This window comes from Pseudochaenichthys georgianus, chromosome 4 (genome assembly GCF_902827115.2).
Source record: "Pseudochaenichthys georgianus chromosome 4, fPseGeo1.2, whole genome shotgun sequence".
In the NCBI taxonomy this organism is placed as follows: domain Eukaryota; kingdom Metazoa; phylum Chordata; class Actinopteri; order Perciformes; family Channichthyidae; genus Pseudochaenichthys; species Pseudochaenichthys georgianus.
Window position 1 is genome coordinate 27,279,612 of NC_047506.1, and position 8,886 is coordinate 27,288,497.

Here is an 8,886-nt window from a genome sequence, read left to right on the forward strand (position 1 = left end):
CACTAATTAAAAAAAATAAAGAGAAGGTGAACATAATAAAACAGGTCATGATATAAAAGAAGGTCAACAATATAAAACTGGTCACAGTATAAAAGAAGGTCAACAACATAAAACGAGTAACAGTATAAAAGAAGGTCAACAACATAAAAGGCGGTCAAGTTGTCAAGTAGATCAAGGAGACTGTAGCATGGGCCATTGAAGCAACCAAACATATTTTGTGCTGGTCTGATTTGCAGGGCTGATACACAAGCTTCCCTTTTTTAGGTAAAGTTCAGAGATTCATGAGAGGGTTGAAATAATTGGAGAAATGAATTCCGACTAGGAGAATTCACATGTACACCCCCCGAAGTCAGTACAACTCGATTGATGTCTAACATTTTGGTGCACCAAACATTCATGGTTCACCTGACTGAAAATACTGAAAACCTTCTGAGCAATCAAATAATAAAAGCTTATGTGTAGCATCGTTGGTTCCATGCTAAGGATAAACACACTAAAGTTGTAAAAACGACAGTCAATTTGACCATCCAAAGAGCATGTGAATGCAACATTGGTCTGGATGTCTGTACTCTAGGAGTTCCATTGTAGCTTGGAATTTGGAAAGCGTGGAAGGATGAAAACAGAGCCAGATCGTAAAAGAAAGCGGATTTTGCTAATGTCTTCAGGAACTATTTTATGCCACACCAACTTGTTTCAGGGAATCGTTCAACAAGATGAACATGATGTCCTTCAAAAGATTTACCAATTATCTCAGTTGGACACTCAAATTAGGAGCTCTCTTCAGTACCAGGGAATTATTTCAATATGTCAAATATATGCCAGCGTTGCAGAGCAATTACTGGGTCAATAAAGGTTTGAATGCATTATAATACTGAATGACCTTTTGAAGCAAAACAAAGGAAATTATGATTTTACTGACACAACTCAAGACTGTCAACAACAAAATGATTGATGTAATGATAACCCTAAACTTAACATACAAATATGTTACTATGCCATAACCATGTGGCTTCTGCAATCCTCTACCACATCCTTCCACCAAATCTATAAACTGATAACAGTTTGTATGAGGTGCCGCCATCTGCTGATTGAAATAAAGATACATTCTTTAAATATTCATGTGTCACAATGTGCTTACATGCTTTTAGGTCTTACATTAAACAAAACCTTGTGGTCACCACAAAAGAAAACGAGGACATCCAATTTCCTTCTCAAAGCTGTTCCAGCACAGTGCAATTTATGAAATCTGAACTGGTCCCAGGTATTCAGCAACCTCCATTAGTAATGATTAAAGTCATGACTCAAAGCGAGGGGATATTGGGAACAAGGTTTAGTATCATTCATGCATGTCCTATGCAATCAGAGCGCAAGATTACCAGCATCGGGCTGCAGTCAGCCCTTCCACAAATCATGAAAACGAGAGAGGGCGGGAGGGAAGGTGGAAGGCTGTAAGAGGTGAAAGAAAAACTGAGGCAGAGACAGATAGACTGCTCTGCCACTGGAGAAGTACAAGTAAAAGAGAAAAGGATGAGGAGAAAAAGAGAAAAATAGCAGGAAGGAGGGAGTGATGAATGAAGGGGAAAGGAGCAGTGACTGATCAGTATTGAAAACCTGTGCTGCTGTAAACGTGGTATAAAAGGCTAACAGTGGAAACGGATTGAGATGTCTGCCATGATGGAGTGGAGGCTGTGGCCTGGCTTAACATCACAGTTCACTGTTCCTCAGAAACTAAAGGAGAGAAAATACACTTGAGGAAGAGACACATCTCCTGACCTTTCCATAACAGCCAAGACTGGAACCTGACTAATACCTCTTTGTGGGCATGACTGATGAATCCCTTTTTTTTTGACGGATGAATCTGTTTCGGAAGTTTTAGGTGAGGAATAACTGAATTCGACAAAGAGAAGGACAAATGTCACCTGGTGCAAGTGAAAAGCAATGATTGTATTGCTGCAACTGCATTGAAAAGCACTGAACCTGTCCTAACAAAGCTAGAATGCAGCAACACCATGGGAAATTATGATTCTACACCCTTTTAGATCTCCTTATATGTATATAATACAAATGCAATATAACGTTCATGGAATATAGCTTTCATAAAAATGAAATTTCCAAAAAGGTAGTAACTACAAATCAAACCACAGTAGCTGCATTGTAAAGCAGGATTAAGCTAGCTGCTAGCCTTTGCAAAAACTAAATTCACAACCCTACACAGCTCTTACTTTTCCTTTTTAATTGAAAGATTAGATTTGGATCTTGTTTATTTGGTTAAGGCTATTATAACACAGGCAATAAACTAAGTTAATAGTGGCTAAATCCAATTGGTGTATGGACAGGGTTGGGAGGGTTACTTTGTAAATGTAATCAGTTACTGATTACTGAATACATGGCTCTGAAAGTAATCCGAATACAGTTACAGTTATGTGTCTTAAAACGTAATCAGATTACTTTGGGATTACTTTCTTTTTCCATCACAGATGGGTATGTTTTGGTGTTCAGGAGACACAAAAAGCAAAAGGAAAATGAACGTGTTTTTACTGTTTTAATGGCGTATCAAGAGCACAACTGAAACATCACATCTGAAACGATGTAACAACATAATACACTTTCTGGGGATGCAGCTTGGGATGTGAGGAGTGAGGGACATGGCTTAGAACGGGCGTGTCGCCTTCTGTCCTGCCAGTGTTGGCAGAACATGAATTCAAATGTCGAACTCGGACTTCATTTTAAGGACATTTCGGCCAGCTCCTTCACTTCATGAAATCTCTGCAGCACCAGGAGGCAGCGGGAGGGTTAACTCAGCCTCTGAGAAGAGGAGCACGTAGTGCCTTTCACGCACCGCCTTTCACGCACCGCCTTTCACGCACCGCCTTCACTGTGTTTAACTTCAGAATCATTAGAAAGGCTAAAGAGCGACTGCAGGCTGATGTGTTTTAACCACACACATGACTTAAACACAGACTTTTGTTCCTCCATGTTTCGTTGTTATTGTTTCACTGAGCGGACCCGCCCCTTTTTTTTTAAACGCTCCCTTTTTTGGTCCATCTGCGGCGGTAAAAGTTGTTGTGCCCTGTGATGATTCAACCCAGTCTCATGGCATTTTGTGTTCACAAACACGATTTTTAATCTATTGATTCGTGTTCACCAACACGATTTTCCCCTTTTTTTTCGTGTTGCACAGCACGATTTTAAAAGCAATGTATTTCTACGGGTAATGTGTTTTGTGCCTGCAGCACGTCTTTTTCTCCGGTCGGGTCGTGGAAGACCGGAAGCTGTGTGGTTCATAAAAACATGTTCTTACTCAATATTAAGCCACAATTATTGCTTTTATTTTAAATCGTATAATTTTGGACTTTTGTTGCCGTCTGTGAGGAAAATAAATGGGGCTCAGAGCCTCAGAATACTGATATCTGTATTTTCTAAATCTTTTTTTCCTTCTAATTTGTTATTCTTTTCAAAATAACACACTGTTATTTACTCACCAATAACACACAATTATCCTTGCTTTTATTTATTGGTTTACTTTCATAATCTCGTGCTTTTTTGGCGTCCTTCAGGAAATGAATTTCAAAATAAAAATAACTGGAAACAGACGTAGGCATTTCGAGCGATTACCCAAGATCCTCAGCTATGTTTTAAGCTCGCTGATTGGATGCTTTAGCCGCAATGCATGCTGGGATTTGGTGTTTATATGATATGAAATCCGGAAAACATTTTAAAAGAATAACATAATACTAAATTCCGAGTGTTCTTGCTTTTCTCTTTGAAAGTCATCACATAACGGCATTGTAATACACGGTTCGGCTGCATTACATATTACAGATCTGCCATAGTTCTTTATTTATAGAGCCCTGATGAGAAGACCTTTGGAAAAACTGGATGAAATGCCGCCGAAACTGAATACTTGACGTGGATCTAGCAACAATTAAACAACATCTTCAATTTCTCTTCACACAATACGTCTCCATGCAGTATCAACACTAATTCGGCTGACTTTTACATTTGATCTAATTCATAGATAGGTTATATTTACACCATAACGGTGCACAGCTGATATGAAAGGACTTGTAGTTTTTAAAGATATTACTGATTTTCTTTGAATAGAAGAATGTAAATACTGAGTCTGAAATAGTATAGCAATATGCTGTAAAATGATGTGAAAGCATGAATAAAACGATAGTTACGGCTGTAACTATCTATGAGTCCCGGATGACCGCCAGAGGCGGTGCTTTAGCACTGGATATGTCCATCGCGCGCATGCGCAGCTCGAGTACCAATAACAACAAAGTCACCTGTGACCCACGTGACACCGGCTATATCAGCCGGTATTGTCAGAGGATCTGTTCCCCGAATCTTCTCGCGAGCACACAAGAATTCTGAGTGACAGGGAACTCTGGCGGTCATCCGGGACTCATAGAACCATAGTTACAGCCGTAACTATCATTCTATTTCGTCCCTACTGACCGCGAGAGGCGGTGCTTTAGCACTGGATGACCTATACCAACAATGTCATGAAGAATCCAAGCCCTTGCTCACCACTGGAAGCAGCGGAGCTCGGCAAAAGGACCACGCCCAAAGTATGGGGAGTGGCGACATTGACCTGATGACAACTGGAGAATGTGCCAGAAGACGCCCACGACGCCGCGGCGCAGATGGTCTCCAGGGGCACCCCTCTCAGGGCAGCCCAATATGTTGAGATGCTCCTTGTAGAGTGGCATCTCAGCCTGGTGGCAGGGGGCGGCCACTGGCTCCGTAAGCCTGTGAGATGGTATCGACAACCCAGTGGGGCAGCCACTGGTTAGAGGGCCTAACCTCCTTTAGTGCCGCCAGGGCAAACTCAAGAGTTGCTCCTCCTGCCGTATACAGGCAGTAGCCTTGATATACGCCCTTTGGGCACCCCCCGGGCACAGCAACTTCGATGTGCCGTACTCCTGAATGTCAAAGCGTGCCAGCTGGGCAGGCTGATTGAAGTGAGTTTGTGGAAGGACCCCGGGCGGGAATGCCACATTTGCCCAAAGGGCAACGCATGAGAGTCCCACCTCGGGCATGTATTGTTTATGGAGAGGACATGCAACTCCCCGACTCACTTCCCTGAGGCTATGGCAAGCAGAAATGCTGCCTTTGTGGGCAGCCACCTAAGCCCCACCTGGGCCAGGGGCTCGAAGGGAGGAGGTGATAGGGCATCCGGCAGCAAGGGCAGGTCCCAAGCCGGAGCCCTCGGGGTGCAAGGGGGACGCTGCCGTAAAGCCCCTCTCATAAAGAGGGACACCGACCTGTGGCACCCCGCCGTGGCGCCGTCGACCCGAACATGTTGTGCAGAATCGCAGCCACCTAAATTCAGAGTGGAGTGAGAACGTCTACTATCTAGAAGGGACTGTTGTCTAAGCAACAATGTACATGCTGTCCCCAAGGAACACGCACATTCTTGCCCCCCAGTTGGGGTAGAAAGTGCGTGAGTGCAAGCTGCACGGCCCGAAGCTCTAGCACGTTGACCCGGCGCACACTCTGCTGGGCAGACCACTGACCCTGAACGGTCCTGCCCTGCCGCACTGCACCCCACCCTGAGAGACATGTACCTATGGTGATGGTCTCCTGGCGGGATGGGATGGCGCCCATGGGCACGCCTACCAGAGATAGGCCCTGCCCCTCCAGCGTGACGGAGAGTGGAGCAATGCTGCGACACCCTGACTTCACTGTGCCTGTGCCACTTGGCGTCCAAGTGAAGGCTGTGCAGCCACATCTGCATGGGGCACAACGACAGCGGGCCTAAGGGCCCAGCGGCCGAGGCAGCTGCCAGTCTGCCCAAGGGCCGGAGGAACTGAATATAAGGCACCCTCTTGCCCGGCCCACGTGGAAGTAGGCATCCCTCGGTTGGGAACCACTCCACCTGTGCGTATGCAGTAGTCAGCATATAGAATGGCAGCACCTTCAGGAATCTGTTGATTCCTCTGAGGTCCAAGATCGGGCGAAATCCGCCGACTTTCTTGCTCACGAGAAAGTATGCCGAGTAGAACCCCCTGGCTAAGCAGAGGGTCTTACTGGGTTGATTGCGTCCTTGGACAAAAGGACGGACAACTCTTGGCCCAGAGGTAGGGCCCCTGCCGGATCGCTGACGACTGTCAATTAGACCCAGCCGAAGGCTAGGGGCCGGAGCTGCGGTCCGTACCCCTGGGTTAAGGTGAAAACCACCCAAGGGACGGAAGTACAGACTGCCCAGAAACTGAGCTGCTGCTGGGAAAGCAGCCGCCGACCACCCCCGGGATTTCAGAGCCCAGCCCCCCGGACCCTGGAGCCTCTTGGGGGGTTCCGGTAAGGCTCTGGGGCACGAGGCCGCCTGGAAGGCGGGCGACATGGGGCACGAAAGTCATTGGGATGCGGTTGAGTGGGCCGCTAAGACCTCTGCAGACCACCCCTGTAATCCAGCGGCTGAGTGCGGCTGCTAGAGTGGCCCCTGGGCCTGCTGGGAGTGGGCACAGGTCTGCGAGGACCCGAGTGCTGCTGCCTGGTCTGCCTAGCTTGGGCGGCACACTCCAGTGCCTCCAGGGCAGCTGATCTAAACAGCTCCCCTGGCTCGACTGGTACGCGACGGAGGACTCTCCGTCAACCGGAGGAGGTGCGTCAGCCGAAGGAGGGGCGCCAACCGAAGGAGTGGGGGGGGGGGGCACCGGGCCCAGGCTGAAGGGCCAAGAGGCGACTTCATCATGCCCCTATCGGCAGCTAGCCGATCCACTTTAGAGGACAGCCTATTTCTAGTCCTTCTATTGGGGGGAGCACACAAAGCCATCGCTCCCTCAAGTCGCCGGGAACGGACGAATTGATCTGGAGGAGTACGTGACAAGGAGAGGTGTCTGTTGGCTGCTGCCAGACGTTCCACCTCAGTGATTCGAGCCACTCTGAGCACCCGAGGCATGCAGCTACAGCTCATGCAGGCGTTTACCGTAAGAACCTCCCTCAGATGCTCGAATTTCGTCCCCACTGACCGCCAGAAGCGGCCGAGGCAGGAGGGGCAGCGGTCGTGGCCGTCCTCGGGCTCAAGAGAAACCCTACAGGCGCTACATGAATGAACCATTCTGTAGGTAGCCAGATGCAGCGTAGCCGGGAGCGGGTGCGGGAACACAGCCTTCACCAGCTACCTGCTTAATGGAAAGAGTAGAGCGTTGCTGCTACTCGCCGAACAGAAAGAGGGATGTAATTACACCCACGTTACGGCAGAGGGAGCGGGAGCGAGATCACTGCCTTCACCTAGCTGGATTAGTAAATAAGGCAGTTTACCAAGAGCGGGGGCGAAAACACTGCCTTCACTGGCTGAGCTAGAGGCGAGTGCCAGATGCAGCGTAACCGGGAGCGGGTGCGGGAACACAGCCTTCACCAGCTACCTGCTTAACGGAACCAGGCAGTTTAGTGTCTACCAGGAGCGGGGGCGAGAACACTGCCTTCACTGGTTAAATTAAGACGAATGCCAGATGCAGCGTAACCGGAAGCGGGTGCGGGAACACAGCCTTCACCAGCTACCTGCTTAACAGAATAAACAAGGCAGTTTAGCGTCTACCAGGAGCGGGGGCGAGAACACTGCCTTCACTGGTTGAGTTAGAGACGAATGCCAGATGCAGCGTAACCGGGAGCGGGTGCGGGAACACAGCCTTCACCAGCTACCTGCTTAACAGAAAAACAAGGCAGTTTGGCGTCTACCAGGAGCGGGGGCAAGAACTGCCTTCACTGGTTGAGTTAGAGACGAATGCCAGATGCAGTGTAACCGGGAGCGGGTGCGGGAACACAGCCTTCACCAGCTACCTGCTTAACAGAAAAACAAGGCAGTTTGGCGTCTACCAGGAGCGGGGGCGAGAACTGCCTTCACTGGTTGAGTTAGAGACGAATGCCAGATGCAGTGTAACTGGGAGCGGGTGCGGGAACACAGCCTTCACCGGCTACCTGCTTAACGGAGAAACAAGGCAGTTCCGCGTCTACCAAGAGCGGGGGCGAGAACACTGCCTTCACCGGTCGAGTTAGAGACGAATGCCAGATGCAGCGTAACCGGGAGCGGGTGCGGGAACACAGCCTTCACCAGCTACCTGCTTAACAGAAAAAACAAGGCGGTTTGGCGTCTACCAGGAGCGGGTGGCGAGAACTGCCTTCACTGGTTGAGTTAGAGACGAATGCCAGATGCAGCGTAACCGGGAGCGGGTGCGGAAACACAGCCTTCACCGGCTACCTGCTTAACGGAAAAACGAGGCCGTTTGGCGTCTACCAGGAGTGGGGGCGAGAACTGCCTTCACTGGTTAAGTTAGAGTCGAACGCCAGATGCAGTGTAACCAGGAGCGGGTGCGGGAACACAGCCTTCACCGGCTACCTGCTGAACGGGAAGAGTAGAGCGGTGCTACTACTCGCCGAACAGAAAAAGGGATGTAGCTACATCCGCATTACCGGTAGAGGGAGCGGGCGAGAGCACTGCCTTCACCTAGCTGGGTAAAATAAAGAAGCTAACAGTATACACAAGACGTTAGCCGAGCGGCTGCTGCTAACGATCAAGCGAGATCAAGTCAAATAACACACATGTTTATGACCAGATAACTAGCTTCTAAAGAATAGAATAGCACAGAGCCGTAGTTACAGCAGTAACCATGGCCAGGGCTCACACGGCATCTAACCGTAGTTACAGTAGTAACTATGGCCAGTACTTACACGGCTTAGAACCGTAGTTACAGTCGTAACTCTGGCCAGTACTTGCACGGCTTGGATACTTACACAGCATAGAGCCGTAGTTACAGTAGTAACTCTGGCCAGTACTTGCACGGCTTGGAACCGTAGTTACAGTAGTAACTATGGCCAGTACTTACATGGTTCAGAACCGTAGTTACAGTAGTAACTATGGCCAGTACTTACACGGCA